This window comes from Molossus molossus, unplaced genomic scaffold (genome assembly GCF_014108415.1).
Source record: "Molossus molossus isolate mMolMol1 unplaced genomic scaffold, mMolMol1.p scaffold_m16_p_16, whole genome shotgun sequence".
NCBI lineage: Eukaryota > Metazoa > Chordata > Mammalia > Chiroptera > Molossidae > Molossus > Molossus molossus.
The window spans coordinates 67,152,996-67,170,008 of NW_023425351.1; the positions used below are offsets into that span (position 1 = coordinate 67,152,996).

At 41.5% G+C, this 17,013-nt stretch overlaps 1 protein-coding gene across 5 annotated transcripts in view; it reads right to left on the bottom strand.

Moving 5' to 3' along the window:
- CYRIB (CYFIP related Rac1 interactor B) overlaps nucleotides 1-17,013 on the bottom strand; it is a 131,515-nt gene that overhangs the window by 45,224 nt on the left and 69,278 nt on the right. For all 5 annotated transcript variants that reach the window (XM_036263694.1, XM_036263693.1, XM_036263697.1 and 2 more), the window contains one exon: nucleotides 976-1,014. The gene's annotated coding sequence lies outside the window, so the exon portion shown is untranslated. The remainder of the gene's footprint in view (nucleotides 1-975; nucleotides 1,015-17,013) is intronic.

A 17,013-nucleotide genomic window follows, 5' to 3' on the forward strand; every position in this document is an offset into this window, starting at 1 on the left:
AAACTCGTCACTATTTAAAATTATAGTATTTAGCAGAACTGTCGCCAAGGCTTATTCTCTAATGTAGGAAGCATATATATTAATCTATTAAAGATTTGTGTTTTTAGTATTTGTTAACTATTTCTATAATCTGGTTCCTTTTATAATCCTATGTATTTTAGTTCACAAAATAACTATCAGAATCACTATTCTGAGAAGGCGTTCCCAGGGTTCACCAGACTACCAGAGGCCCGGCACCACAGGGGTTGAGAAGTCCTGCACTGTGGCACCCAGAGCAGGCGAGGGGTCACAGTCCCAAAGGACCATCCTGATAACTGTTGCATCAGGTCTGAAAAACCCAGGCACATTCTGAAGTGTAAGTATCTCTATGTGACTGGGAAGAGCACTGGAAGAGATTTAAACTGGTCACTTTCACGTGAAGACCACAAAGGGCCTATAGAAAACTAACATTTTCAAATACCCATTACCTTGTTATAATTTAAACAACTGCAGGACTATATACGCATACTGAAATACTCAGCACACTAACAGTAACTATTTTGTTGTTGCTGTGCTGTATACTTTTTAAAAAGTACCCAAACCAATAATTGGTAGAATTCTCATTAAGAACGAATGTGAAAGTGTCCTCCCTTCTACTTTCCAAATAAATAAATGAATAAATATTTTTAAAACTACTATCAACTGTGCTAGAGACATCTGACAGGACTTACAGGGAATTTACAAAAGAAAACACATACCTCTCCTATTGAAAGAAAGCTGTAAAAAAGTTCTAATTAAATTTACATTTCCCCTCTACTTCCTAGTCTAAGCCAGAAACTAAACAACAGAGAGCATTATTTCCTACAAGATATTTTTAGCAGTTCAACGTTATGTACAGAACATTTTCCTTAAATTATCTCTAGCAATGTAGTTTTTAATCTGAATCACGACATTTCATTTGCATCTGAACAATCATTTCCCCCAAAGGCGATTTACCTTCGGCCAGTGCTGGTGGCTCCGTTCTTGTCCCTCTATCTGTTTGAAGAAAGAAAAAAGGAAGAAAGTCTAAAACATCATTATACTTTAAAACAACTTTAATTTTATTAAAATGATAAAGCTCATGAATGCGATCGCATGTTACATGTATATGCTGTGTGTGTGTGTGTGTCCTTGGATTAACTCAACAACTATTTACAAAGAACCTGCTAGGAGTAAGGCATTATGTTACACCTGGAAACACGCACAGGTGATAAAGCACCCTAGTCGTCCCCCTCAATGTGCTTGAAGACTAACAATAAGAGTACTAAGTACACAGTTCTCATTATATCGTATGAAACAGAAGGGAAGAAAATGAATAATTCTTTTTTATTCTTGTAACAGGAGCCTAAAATATCAATAGGGCATATTTCTGAATTCTGTCACAGTTAAAGTTCATTCCGTTTCAAGCACTATTAAAGTATCAGGGTTATCACAGGTGCTGAGACCCTTACATCCCACGACAGCGACTTATTATTTGCCAGAGGCACCTGTGGCGGACTGAAGTGAACGCAAAGTCCTCTCTAGGACGGCTTTTACTATTTCAAAGTCCAAAACAGTGTTAGGTAAATTCAAGCTTCAGAATGAGTGTATTCTAATTTTGCCACTCAGAGCAACGAGAGGCCCTGTGACACACCAGCCTGGTCCACAGAGAGTGAGAAGGAACATTGGACCAGCGTGACGTGTCACCTTCCGGTGAAAACATCTGTCCTTCCCCGAGGCTCCGTCTGTAACCCCGAAGTCCTGGAGTTAACGCACACACAGCTTCTATGTATGAGCCACTTGGGAACATCTAGAAGGGACAGGCACCGCCTTCCGAGGTGGCAGTGACCTAACAGGGCACTGACACTGTTGCCCGAAGACTGACTGTGGGGCTGTGTCTCTGACAGACTGAAAAACAAAAACAAAACACAACCTGGCTCCAGGGACCACCAGCCGGAGGTAAGACTGGCAGCCTTGGGCTCCACTGGGTTAGAAATTCTGATTCTGGGGCAGGAGAGGAGGGCGTCTTGCCAGGAGACACAGAAAGAATTCTGAAGCAGCAACTGTCACCTGGTCATTCTAGGCTCCTTACTTTGGGCCACACGCTAAGGAAGGAGTTATTATGTGGCGGGGGAGGGGTCCCCCTGTATACGGACCCTAAGCACCGTGAGGACTTTCGGCTGCTGCTCAGTGATGGTGACAGGAGGGAGTATGTTAAGGACCCGGGTGTCCAGCCGGGGCTGCCGTGCGCAGCAGTAACTATGAAGGGGCAGCAGCAGCAACTGGAGCCGACGGGCACTGCGCCCCTTGGGGAAGGCCTGGCCCACCCTACCAGGATTAGGCCTCAAGCTGCTGACGTGCCGGCTGAAGGTGAGGGAATCTAGAATCAGAGGTACAAGACTGAAATAAGGAAAACCATTCCCCCGCCCCTCCTTCCTGTTGTCCTCTCACGCAGATTGTGCCAGCCACACCCTGGATGCTTGGCAGGAGACTGGACTCAATGACAAGGGCTTCATGGAGGGTACAGGGGAGCGGGCCACACGAGACACCCCTGTGCCCGCCGCACATTTCCAGTCCCACTGTGGCTCCTCCCCTATCTGTACCACTGGCTGCTTCCTGAGGACGGCCTTGCTGTCAGAGATGCCCACAGGGACCCTCCACCACTGTGAGACACAAGTGAACCTGGACAACCTGGACTTGTTAACACCAACACCCCGTGAGCAATCCCTGACCACTGGGGGATGGATCTGGTAGATAACAGACCCCTCTCCCCCGTCCCACCCAGAGGCATATTCTTCACGTCTTTTCTAAGAGCTTCCCCAGGATCAAGCCCCACCTGCTCACAGAAATGACCAGTCCGTCAATAATGCACCCCTGGACAGCCTTTCCTTCCTTCCTTCCTTCTTCATGTGCCCCCGTTCTCCAATTTCTGCCCCCAAATAAATTAACAGCCTAAAAAGTCCCTGTCTCAGGCTCTGCTTTTGGGGTGAAACCAGGTCAGGACACTGTCCTTCAGGACACCACACTCACTTCCTTCTCATCCTATCTCACTGGATGTTCCTTCCTCACATCTGCTGAAATTCTCTCAAACCTCTGAAATTGACATGTCCCCAGGCTCAGTCCGGGTCCCCCACTCTCCCTGTGGTCTCACTTCTCACGGCTGGCTTTACATATCTCACATTCATTTATTCCGTCTGGACATTCCTCTCCAACGCCACACTCTCATACCACTGCCTGCTTAATATCTCCACTGAGATTTTTAATAGATACCCCAAACTTATCATGTCCAAAACCAAACTCCTCATCCCCCCCCCTCCCCCCCGCCAACTCATCTGCCTGCAATCTTCCCCCATCTCATCTGATGGACCTCTACCCTTTCAGCTGCCCAGGTCAAAACCTTGCATTCTTCTACAACTACTGTTTCTCACACATCCCATATTCCACACAAACTCTCAGTACCTAAAATCTTAACACCTACTATTCTATCTCCTATTAACTCAAAGCTGAAGGTCAGCTGCATTAACAGTATTAGATCTTTTACCTCTGTATTCAAGAGCCTCTAGAATGAGTTGCATAGTTAAATGCATATGGGGTCGGTGGGAATCTGGTTGGAAATGCCAACGAGGGCAAACAAACCTGTGTGCTTAGTCTAAAAGACGCCACTGCTATTACCACGCCATGCTGCTAGGCATACATGCAAAACAATTTTCAGATGTAACCAACTAATCAAATAAGTTTTATAACCACTCAGGAAGCCTAAAGAAACCGATGGAGGGCTATATTTGGTTAATTAACAATCAGTTTGCAACTTCTGCTCTAGAACTTTGCATTGCCTACAATTTATATATTGTTAATCCTAATCGTTTACTTTTCTCTACCAGTTAGGAGAGGAATCGAACCTATTTATGCTCAAGTCCTAACTACTCTGGTTTTCCTCAAAAGCTCCTCTTGGATCAATGTTACTACAAATGGAATGAATAAACACATTCTGCTTTTCTGCCAAAGAAAAACTTCCTTCCCTAAGGCTAACTGCAGCCACCCAGAAATAAACAAAACAAGTGGCTTGGCTGGCCACCTTCATACTTCCATAAACCACAGGGGAAAAACCAATGCCTCTTGCATAAAACCATAGAGTAAAAATTCTATTTATCCTGTCTAATTATTAATAAATCAAGGAATAATAAAAATGTAATTGTTTTCACCCTTAGAAATCAAATGTCAGGTCATAAATAGAGACTATTGGATAGAATGTAGATTAGATAACCCAGACACCTCACAGCCACACACCTAGAGGCTCTTCAAGTAAGTGTTAAAATTTCTTTGCCTCCAGCAAAACATAAAACCTGAGTTATGACTTCAGAGCATTCTGTCACCACATGTACAGCTCTGCAGTATTTCAAATGACGATGTACAGACCTAACTGGTTATGCAACCCACACTGTGTCCCTTCTTTATTTGGATATATGATAAAATCTAACTGAATTCAATTTGTTTAAGTTCCCCTCAACACATACAAAGCAATCTGAAGAGTCATCGCAGAAACACAAAAATGCACTTGAATTAAAGAGCCTGTTGACCATGTCTCCAGATCAGACAACATTACAAAAGGGCATTATTATATAATTCCACAAGTACAATATCTGAGTTTTAATTTAAGACCTTGAAAAGGTTATTCTATATCCATCTGAAAAAACACACAAGTCTGTGTGTTGTTTGAAAAATGAAGAACAAATGACAAAGGTCAGTCCTACTCATTAATAATTGAAATTGTGTAGAATTGGTAAATATAAAGTCAGAGGAAGAGAACAGAAAAATCAGAATAGGTCCAACTGTGTATAAATGTTAAAGAAAAACAAGTATTTATCAGAAAGTCAAGTATGTATATAATACCAAAACAGGTACCATAGCAGATGCAACGATAAAAACGACCTCGCTATCTAGCCTTACTGTAGCAATTAAAATGTTCAAGGTAAAAAGGAAGTATCCTGAGAAATACCTATACACAGTGCTGTGGCAATTAAGAGGAGAGGTTTCAGGTAGGGGTAGTGCATGGAAATCAGAATTAGGAAATTTTATGAAGCCCTGGTAGCTGAGATAGATTCTGAAGATAAACAGGACTTAGACAAGAAAAGGAGGGAAAGGTTCAAAGAGCATATGCCACATGAGGAATGTATAAAGTAATCATCACAGGGCAATGAAGAAAGAAAACGTTATTTAATATAAATAAATGGTACTGAGATAATCCCATGGAAAACTGAGATGAACCTTCTCAGCCTATACATACTAGATGGATTAGAATTTAATTTCTCAAAACTAAACTGTAAAATATAGAAAATAGTACCTTACTTATCTGTAGAGGAATAGTTTGAAACACTATATGAAATTTAAAATGGAAAGACAGCACCGATCATTAAAATTTTAAATAAAATCCAAAATGTTTAATAATTCATATAAATGTAAATAAAAATCACATCAAAAGAGGAAGAGATTTTCATGATAATCTGTAAGAGAAAAGAAAACATGAAAAAATGTCCACTAGTTCAGGAATGAGAGAGGCCTGGGTTGGGTTTCCAATGATGCATTCAGTTGTTTGAGCATCTGCTTTATTATCTGTAAAATGGAGATTTCCATTTATTTAAATTGTTATCTAAGCATCAGTTTTCTTGTAAAATAAAATTCATCCCAAAGATTATGTGACAATTAATGGAAATGCCAGTTTGCTGCACGTGGCCATTATTTTTCTCCTATTTCTTCGTTTGGACACTGCCCAGGCCTGGACCAGAGAGCGCTGTGTTCGCACAGGAGGCCAAGGAGTGTACTCCTATGAGCTCTCCTGGGTCCAGCCACACTCAACGTGCTGTGTGGTTCATATACTAGGCAGCTGCTGCTCCAAGACATGGCCAATAGGCCCTGAACCCTTCACCCACCCATGGTCCCAGAAACAGCATGTCCACATTGTGCCTGACACACCCACACAAGCGGCACCCTTGCACAGAGAACAATATGAGCACCCTGCAGTTATTCTGGCTGTGAGCAACACAAATCCTTGTTGAAATAACGAAATATTTAAGGACACGTAGAGGTCTTGATGCCTAATGTCCAACTGCTTGCCAGAGAATGTTCCAGCAGAACCGACACGGCCGCTCTCACAGCCTCCGGGACACGGCCGCACCGTTAAAAAGAGTGCATGTACATATATGTGTACACACACACTGCAGCACCTTCTTTCACATTTTTTATTGAATTATTAGTGACAGTATTTTCCACAAATGTGAAACTACTCCTTTATCATTTTCCTATTAAGGCCTTGCTCATTTGTAAGAGGATCACTATCATGTTTGAATTTCCTGGATCAGACACTCAATATATAAATATAAATGGTAAAGCTACATATGGTCTTTTTATTTTTTTATCCTCACCTGAGGACATTTTTGCATTTATCTTCAGAAAGAGTGGGAGGGAGAGAGGGAGGAAGAGAGTGAGAGAAACATCGGTGTGAGAAAGACACATCGACTGGCTGCCACCTGCACGACCCCAACCGGGGCCGGGGACAAACTGTAACCAAGGTCGGTGCCCTTAGCGGGAACCGAACCCGGGTCTCTCTGGTCCGCGGGCCGACGCTCCAACCGCTGAGCCAAACCGGCCGGGGCACAGATATGGTCTTTTAAGATATCCCTCTGCTGCCATTTCATAAGTGCTTACTGTGTTTGAGACACTTTGAATGACTTATTTCACTGAAGACTAACCATCTAATGAAATAAAATTATTTGCCTCTTTTCCTTGATGAGAAAATGGAGGCTTTAGCAGCGGTTCTCAACCTGGGGGTCGAACGACCCTTTCACAGGGGTCGCCTGAGACATAACAGTAGCAAAATTACAGTTATGAAGTGGCAGCGAACACAACTCTATGGTTGGGGTCCCCACAGCAGGAGGAGCCGTGTGAAAGGGCCGCGGCACCGGGAAGCCTAGAACACTGCAAGGGCTGGAGCTTGCCCAGGGTCCTGGGGGTTCGAGGGACTGGTTTTCAGGAAAAAACTCTATTCAAGCAATAATGGTTACAATATTCCTTTCTGTAAATGTGACTTCCTGTAAAACAAATGCTATTTCCCCACTAAATTCTACAATTAAAAATGATCCCTTAAAAAATAAACCAAAACAGTAACTGGAAAACCCGAGGCATGGACTAGATTAAGGTGATCACTAGGCTTTGGGAACATTATTAGTATTGCACAAGCCATACCCGTCAACATACATTTTCTAAAATACCTACTTGCCTCTTTAAACTATAATAGGAAATGGAGATACTGAAAGTACAGGATAGGTTACAGTTTCACAATGTTTTCTGGTCTCTCGCAGCGATACCAGCGGCCGATCGCATCACTCCTGCAGTCACAGGTACCGCTTCTTCAGGTCACGCAGGCTGCAGAGTGTACAGCTGTGTTACCTTGTCTCCTGTGACAAATCCATGAGACATTTTACAAAAATGGATCGCCAAACAAGGGAATCTGCCAGCAAAGATAAAATTGCAGCAAAGAAACAAAGGCGCGAACACAGAAGTCAAGTTCTAATGGAACGGAGATGGAGTTGCAGAAGAAATGGCCGGCTGAATGGTGACAGCCACACTAGGAAGACCAAATACTTGGTTCAGAGAGCTCTGTGGAGGCGTACACAAATGAGGAAAATGGTTATGATGAAAAAGATAAACATGTCCCAGAGGAAGTAATACAAGCAAGAAAATTCATATTAAAAGAACTCTTGGAGCCGTGGCCAGTTTGGCTCAGCAGTTAAGAGTGTCAGCCCTGCCCTGGCCGGTTTGGCTCAGCGGTTGGAGCGTCAGCCTGTGGTACAGAGAGACCCGGGTTTGGTTCCCGCTAGGGGCGCGTACCTCAGTTGCAGTTGGTTGTGCGGGTGGCAGCCACTCGATGTGTCCCTTCACATCGATGTTTCTCTCTTCCTCTCTCTCCCTCCCGCTCTATCTGAACAAAAAAAGGAAAAATGTCCTCGGTTGAGGATAAAAAAAAAAAAAGAGTGTCAGCCCTTGGACCAAAGGGTTGTATGTTTGATTCCAGGCCCTGGTTGGAGTCGTGCAGGAGACAACCAATCAATGTCTCTGTCTCTCTCTCCAGCCCCCTCCCTTCCCCCTCTACCAAAAAATCAATAGAAAATATCACTGGGTGAGGATTAACGGAAAAAAAAGAAAGACAGAAAGAACTCTTGGATATATTTCATGACATTGAGAATGCAATGGATAAAATGTTGAAGTGAATCCAAACCTAGAAAGAAGTATGTATGACAATTTGGCCAAGGCATAAAAATGATGCTCCTATGTATTGTAAGCTATACAACAAGAAAGCTGGCGCCCTGGCCGGTTTGGAGCATCGGCCTGCGGACCAGAGAGTCCCAGGTTCAGTTCCTGCTAGGGGCATGTACCAAAAAGAAAAAAGAAAAAGAAAGAAACCTGGCGATTATTGCTCACTCTTACTTACAGTAAATAATAATAGATCTAACCTATGTAAAAAATACACAAATGTAGATCTAACCTACATAAACAAAAGGAAAATGGTCTCTTTTTGAAGTAAAGAATACGGTGTCCACCTACCCATGTCTTCCTACAATAGTGCACTTCCCAGGGTGCCTCTGAAACACCCGACAGCAACAGAACCACACACTAGCTCACGATCGGAAAATCCAAAGTCCCAAAGCTAACGTCACATCTTAATTTGCCATAGCTATTTTTCCTATTGCTGGAAATATATAGCTTAAGCATGTGGTTAGTAGCAAAATGCTAAGTGCCAAAAATTAAGATAATATTCTACAAAAGCATGTATTTAAGTGCAATGTGTTCTCAAACTTCTAGGTCTGAACCACATATCACTATTTCAAAATGCAGATGGCTGTATTTTGAGCCACCTCTGCAATTTTTTTTTTAAAGTCTTATTCCAGCCCTGGCCAGTTTTGCTCAGCAGTGATGGCCCTTGGACCAAAGGGTCAAGGGTTCAATTCCTGGTCAAGGGCATGTACCTGGGTTGCAGGTTCAATCCCCCCTTCTGTCGGGGTCTTGCAGGAGGCAATCAATCAATGTGCCTCTCTCACGTTGATGGTTCTCTCTCTCTCTCTCTCTCTCTCATTCCCTTCCACTCCATCTAAAAAAAAAATTAATGGAAAAGGTGAGGATTAAAAACAAGAACAAAAATTAGATTTGCAAAATCTGGCTGATTTAACGGTAATTTGTGTTGCTCACAAATGCAGTCAGTGGCACTGTTTAGTTCAGGTCACATGATGTTGCCCAGGCCAGCATTACAGACCTAATCCTCATCTGGCCTGAGTTTCAGAGATGCTCTGAGCCTGGGTTGTCATACAATGTTCTACTAATTCCAGAGAGCACTATGACCAAAACAAATATTTAATCACCTTCCTGGAAAAAACATGGATCCCTATGTAATGTTAACTTGACAGAAAGCACACTTGTTAATCTTGAGCAAGAATCTTAAGTTTCTCAAAGCTTCAATTTCTTCCTCTGTAGAAAAGAAGATACCTACTCATAAGGTTGAGATTAGAATAAATAATGAGGGGTACCTATTACATACATTGCCTGGCTCTTCTCCCAGGTCTTACCTGTCACATTAAGCCAACAGCACCCCGTCTGCATAGGTGCTATTACTACCATCCTTATGATTCTAAGGGCCCAAACAGTTTGTGTTGAAGTTTCTCTTTATTAATTCAACAAATATTATTAAAATCTTTATCGTGTCCTTAGCAGTGCTTCTGATACAATGAAATAAGACCATTTGTATCCTGAAAGTGGTTAATGACTTCCTGTGGAAATAATACTTTCATATATAAAAAGTATCAAGTCCATAACAATTCTGTCCACCCTAGATTATTGTTACAGACTACAATTACAACAGAAACTTAGAGAACAAGACAATATAAGAGAAGAGTATAATCCAAGTATGGGTTAAGTATCTTCTCCTGGACCCCATAACACATCACTTCTCTCATTCAAATGTTTGGCTCTTTCCTAGGGCTGAATGTGGTTATCACAGCTATTCACTGTTACTGTATCCCCTGTACTAAGCACAATGTCTGAAACACTGCAGTCTCCAGTGTGTATATGCTGAATGAGTAGATGATTAAATAAGCAAACATGATAAAAGACTTAAGGAGACGATAATAAATGTGATTTGTTCAGAGTTAAGACTGGTCATTCTGCTAAAAGGATCTGTTTGGGAAAATGAGCAATAAGAGAGATCAGTATATAGATAAGCAGATAACTGATAAAAATTAGAAAAGTGTGTAATTCCTATTAAAAATGAACATGAGAGACTTTAAATAAAATACTTGACACGATCATTTTATAGAAAATGGTCTTTCCAGAATGATAAAAGAACTCAGTTGCAACAAGCATAGACCACCACGTTGGAGAGATACTGTGTATCTGATGTGTAATACTACTGCAACGCTATCTATCTTAGTAGCAACCAAATAATAGACTTTTAAATGACTATTAAAAAATGCTTTGTCACATAATCTTAAATGTTCTGAGCTGCTTCCTAATGCCAATTCTACAAAGAGTAGAGGAGGACCTTCAATAGGCCAGATGTTACATAAAAGGCAGAGTATAAACTGCTGGGTAAGACAAGACCTGCCCTCCAGAAGCTCATAGTCTGAGATGATGACACGTAAACAAATTACTACAATACAGAGTAATTGAGTAAAATGCTATATCCACATTCTACGGACAAACTGCTATGGGAAAACAGATGAGGAAGTAAATTAATTGTATCAAGAGGACAGTATCTGAGAAAGCTAAAGACGTGATGACCATTGAGTTCGCCTTGTAATATTTTATAAACACCATCATCCCTAACAACTTCCAGACATATTCACATGGTTTAAATTAAGTAAAATAAATTTTTAGGATTTTTATGAACATATACATTAACCTGAAAAAGGAGAATATTCTCTCCTCCTAAAAGAGGCATTTTAAATGCTAGCGATCTGATGGTTAACAGCGGGTAAGTAATAGATTAACACAAAAGCCCTAAAGAAAAAAAGGCTTTGTTAAACCCCAACACAGAGAATCCCACAGAACAATGGATAGACCTTTTCAGTTACACTAAATACAAAAACCACTCTAATTTTTTTCAAGTAGGATCCCATTTGCTACGCATGGCTGAACTTTAATCTGTTTGCCCTTCTCTTATTTCTACTTACTAAAGAGTTATATAATTTAAGATTTTGACTATTCAAGTCTGAACTTACAAACCAAAGGAGGGGGAAAACCTCTCAAAATAGGTCACATACTATTCTAAAAGTTACTGTTGCAATGATCAAAGAGTATATATTTATGCATTAAAGCTTTAGCTTTAAATACATAGTCCCACATGCTACACATCCCGGGATGAAATGGGTTTCTTCCATGCCTACCTTCCCCTCTCACTGAAAATGACCTTAGCGTGTCTCACAGGCTTTTTCCTCAGGATGAGATCTCCACTGGTAGCCACATAATATCCAATGGATTTAACAGATAAAATAACAATACACACAACCACAGAGGTTAATTTGCTTCTCAAAAGAGCTGGTAATTCTTCAGTGGAACTTTGTTGAGATGTTTTGCAGACACAACCAAGTGAAAACATTCAGTATTTCCAGATTTGGAGCACGCATGTATGCACATGGCCTCGTGTTGTCTTTATGCAGCAAGGAGGATGGTCACTTCCCAAAGCCACTGTTAGCAGACACACCACTTTGTAAGACATGCTCAGTGTTGTGTTTTCTCCTCAAAGCATTAGTGAAAACACAGGAATAGAAAGCAAATTAACAACTGAAAACTTCTCCATGCTATGTAGGGAAGAAACTAGTATCATGCTCTTTTCATTTCAGACTTAAACATCTTAGTTTAAATAATTTTTAACAGATAAACACCCACCAGCTAAATGAACGCGTAACTGCTGTAGTAACTGCTGTTACGAACACTTTCATGTCACCAGTAATTTTTATCTACATGTTTCAGACTAAAAAATAAATAAAATGAATGATGTAATTTTAACATAAATTTTCAAGGTAACAGAGATAAAATTAACACTGAACATTAACTCGCATCCTTGCTGTTTCGCCATCTGCTGCTGTGCTCCTTCACCAAACCTTAGGAAAATCTGCACGCCTTTATTTTCCCCTTTCATTTTCACTTAGGTCCTCCCAGACGTACCAGCATCTAAATAGTGTAGGTTTCATCACACAGCTTTTGTTTTAATTTACAGTATCAGGAATTCATTCTCTAAATCAATAGACTTCATATAATAAGACAAATTTTCAGTCAATTGGGAAGTCGACTTGGCTTCCTTGAATTGAGAGAACGTTTAACAGTGCCAGTAAGAACAGAAATAAACTCTGTAGGTAATGAAACTATAAATATGGAGAAAATGGTTGATGATCCGTGTTACATGGCAGATAAAAGGATTGACCACTGAAGTTAACAGATCATCAGTATTTACTGTAGCCAGTACATACAGCCTCCTTCCTAATGTACCTTTTTCTCAGACATTACTAGTCTTATGGGAAAAAGTTTAATATACTATTACACAAAATAGCCATACAATTATTACCTTTAAACTCCAAAATAGGGAATGGATTATTAATGTTGACTAAATCTGCTTCTATTTAAGATTTGAGCTTTATGATTATGAATCATTTACTTATCTTTTCTATATTAAAAACTAACCCTGGAGTTTTTTTGTTCCATAGCTTTTTAAAAATAATAGGCAGCTACTATTCAAATACACATTAACAGCTATTATCACATTACAGTGCCTGCCCTCTCCTATGCTAAACCACTGGCTGAAAAGTCTGGGGGAGCCATATATTCACAGTCCTTACACTACCGACTCCTGAGTAACCGAGGGGAAAGGGGCCTTTCCAACGGCGAGAACTGGCAGACACCGCCTTAACTAAAGGATCACAGTCGGCATTACCAAAAACATGACAGATATTATGTGCCTCACAATGTGGTACAATGGAAACTCTCAATATTATCCTATGTAAAATACATGTCAAATGTGTTTAACCTTATTCCATTTCTAAAGAGACAGAAAACTGACAAATCCAGATTATGGAATAACTTCTAAGACAACATGCCTGGATGGCAAGGCGCAGGCAGCAGGTTACAGAAAAGCAGTTCGGTTTTGGCCAGTTAAACTTGCCAGGCCAAGGGCTCCACATGAAGACATGGAAGGTGAATGAACAAAAGTGTGGAGGTCAGGAAATGCCAGCTCACAAAAACTGCACCTTCACCCCACAACTTCCTATCTTGAGAGAATGGCCCAAAGACCAGGGAAACTTGAGAAACTATTCACAGGGGCAGGAGCAGACCAGTGCCACAATGTCCTCATCAGACGGTTATGCAACAAATCATGGGCTGTATGTTCCTGATGCTCACCCTTCTTTGGTTAACTGCTCATTTTTTAACCTAAATTCCTACTCTCTCTACCAACTCTGAGCTACCTGCCATCACCTTAATAAATTCCTTTTCCATCCGAGTTACCTTATCAGTTTCTGCAACCTGCAACCAAAGACCCTTGAATGAATTATAAAAAATATTCTAGACTCAAGTAAAAAGCCAACTATAATTTCCTTCCTAACTTAAACCCATTTCTACATATAAGCAAAACTTAACTATGTTACAAATGTATCTCTGAGGTGTAGAGCTTAAACAATCAAAGGCTCTATCATATTAAAGATGATACAAATCAGCCTTTGATACATTCAAGAGGTGCCTATTCATTAAAAATAAAATTCTGTTTCAAAGTACATTTGACATTAAAAAATATAAGAGAACATCCACAAAGAAGAAATGACAAAACACCAACATTGTTTTAAAATTTATCAGTCAAATAAATAACTAAAAAAAAAAACAGTTCTTACAACATGTTCTCTCTGCACAAGATGCCTTGTTAGTGTTTTATATATTCCCCATCGCTCCAAGAACAGTAATGAAAAGATTCTCCTCCAGGGCCTACCTTTCCTTTAGCCCCTTAATTCATATACTTCCTCACCAAAAACCAACACATAAGTAAAACTAATTTTCATTCTTTCTGAAATCCTTCACATTTCAAATCAAAAGTGGAATTTTTAGCTTTACTAAAACTAACATTTCTTACATCCTTGATAATATCCTATAGTCATACTGAGTCCATTAATCCATTCTGTTTTGTTAGGGAATACATTTGGAGGAAGCAAAACATGTTTTAGGACAGTAAGAACATATTAAAACTACAGGAAACACTTGCCATAGGAGGAGAGAGGGTTATTAATATTTGTGACTACCTACTGTGTATCATGCATTTTACTACAGACCACAATTTTTTCATAAACACTACAAAACACATGATGTTACCCTATTTATAAAAAGTAAATGAGAAGCGCCCCGCCAATGTGGCTCAGTGGCTGAGCAACCACCCATGCACCAGGAGGTCGCTGGTTCGATTCCCAGTCAGGGTACATGCCCAGCTTGTGGGCCTGATCCCCAGTGTGGGGGGCATGCAGGAGGCAGCCAGTCGATGTTCTCTCTCATCAATGTTTCTCTCTCTCTCTCTCCCTCCCTCTCTAAATTCAATAAAGAAAAAAAATTTTTTTTTTAAGTAAATGAGGAAAGTCAACCTCAAAAAAGGCTTTACTTCCTCATGTCAGTGCTAATAATGGGTTGGTCTGACTCAAGCACTGACCCGCCTGGTACCAGGGTTGATGACACTTTATTTTATAATAAAAATGCCTCAACGGACACATTCTTCTTATAAAAGCTCATTTTCATTGATATTTTTGAATAAGCAGAATCTGTGAGATATAACTATAAAGCAACTTTTTGTCCACCTCTGCCCTTTAAAGTTATTCTGTGGCGACAGTTAATGTCCCTGAACTTTTATTTAAGCAAGCCTGACTTTGGTCATTTCAAGTTATAAAAATTATCTGAGTTTAGAAATTAAGAGATCCAGCTTGGCCCTGGCCGGTTTGGCTCAGCGGTTAGAGCGTCGGCCTGCGGTCCAGAGAGACCCGGGTTCGGTTCCCGCTAAGGGCATGTACCTCGGTTGCAGTTTGTCCCCGGCCCTGGTTGGGTCGTGCGGGTGGCAACCACTTGATGTGTCCTTTTCGCATCGATGTTTCTCTCTCTCTTCCTCTCCCTCCCTCCCACTAAAAAAAGAAAAGAAAAGAAAATGATAAAAAAAAAAAAAAAGGGTTCCAGCTAAGTATAATTGTCAAAATTTTTCATTCAGGGTTCCAGCTTCTCCCCGTCCCCACTCTGCCTGTGGCAGGCTAGCCCTAGTGGTACCGAGAGACTGCCCCACCCTCTCCCTTCTACCTGAGGTGTCACTAGAGGGCACAGGTGCTCTCTGGGCTCCTAGTGTTAAAGCTGATCTGTCGGGGAAGGCTTTCCGGGGTTCCTTGGATGCTCTCAGCACTCCGGCCCTGGGGATCTCTCCCTCAACAATTCCCTTGATGCAGAAAGAAGCATCTCCTCTGGGGGTCCGGCCATTGACTCCTCTGGCACACTCCCACCACCGGCTGCCCCAGTCCCGCACCATACTGAGACCGTGGGCTTCCCCTCACTAGCGGCCGTCATCTGGTCTATGGAACTTCGAGAGGACGGGCAGTCCCCACAGTGTCTTCGCTGTGCAGGGCTGCCAGGACAGACAGCCTTTCTTTCCCCAGGCCCGAGGGAGACCTCGGGGTATCCACCTAGTGTACCCCAAGCTCTCACAGCTGTTATCATTCAGCCCCTGCACTGTGGGGGAGCACTCCAAGATGGGTGGGGGGATTAGGGCAAACTCCTGGCACACCAACAGCTTGGTTCAAAAACACTTCCAATTTCCAACAAACCACTTAAAAAACTCTTCTAATTTCCAATTTCCTGAATCTTTTTATACCAACAGATAGGAATGGTGTTAGAAGTCACAAGATCCATTTTCTGGCTCTTTCTTTTGCAAGACCTGCATGGTATTCTTACGACTCACTATAAAAATGTACATCTATAGACTTAGGGCCAAACTCAGAATAAAAGAGTTCCATTTTAACATCTTATTACATAATATACTATCTAACATTTTTCTAAAATTTTTCTAAAATGCAGAAAGAGCCCTGGCCAGTTTGGCTCAGCAGTAGAGCGTTGGCCCACGAACCAGAGTCGTGGTTCATCCCTGGCCCTGGTCAGGGTCTTGCAGGAGGCAACCAGTCGATGTTTCTCTCTCCCTTTCTCTCCCTCCCACTCTATCTGAAGATAAATAGAAAAATATCCTTAAGTGAGGATTTTTAAAAAAGCAGGAAGAACCTGGCCAGTGTGGCTCAGTGGTGGAGCGTTGACCCTGCACCAAGAGGCTGCAGATTCGATTCCCGGTCAGGGCACATGCCCAGGTCGTGGGCCCGATCCCCAGTGGGGGCAGGCAGGAGGTGGCCAATCGATGTTCTCTCTCATCGATATTTCTCTCTCTCCCTCTCTCTAAAAATCAATAAAGAAAAAAAAATTCAGTAAAAAATAAAAAGCAGGAAGAACAACTCATCCTTTCTCCAGCAGCTACACTGGTGCGCTGCTCTCCGTTCCGTAAAGAGCTCACTGTCATTTGAAAACTTACTTTACGTTTTAATGTTTTTAAATCTTGTTTAAAAAACCACCTCATTTATGTAATTTCACTGGGCAACCCAGCTTCCTGAGAATGTAAGCATGCGTTTCGAACCCCGGATTCCCACTAACCAACTTGAGGAGGGCTTTCCAAAGCCTGGTTCATTGTGTCACTCCCCAAAGTCACTACCTTTAATGGCTCCCCACTGCCAGAGATTAAGCTGCAATCTTTCTAAATTAAGTATAACCCATACAACCTCCTACACCTGTTGCATCTCCAAACGTGATTTTAAACCACGTGTTCACCATGTAAGAATCACACCACGAGAACAATGAGAATGTCAGGGAGCTCCTGGGATTCCACCCGCTCTCGGACGGGACGTGTTTCTGAAGTTGGTCCCAGTCCCA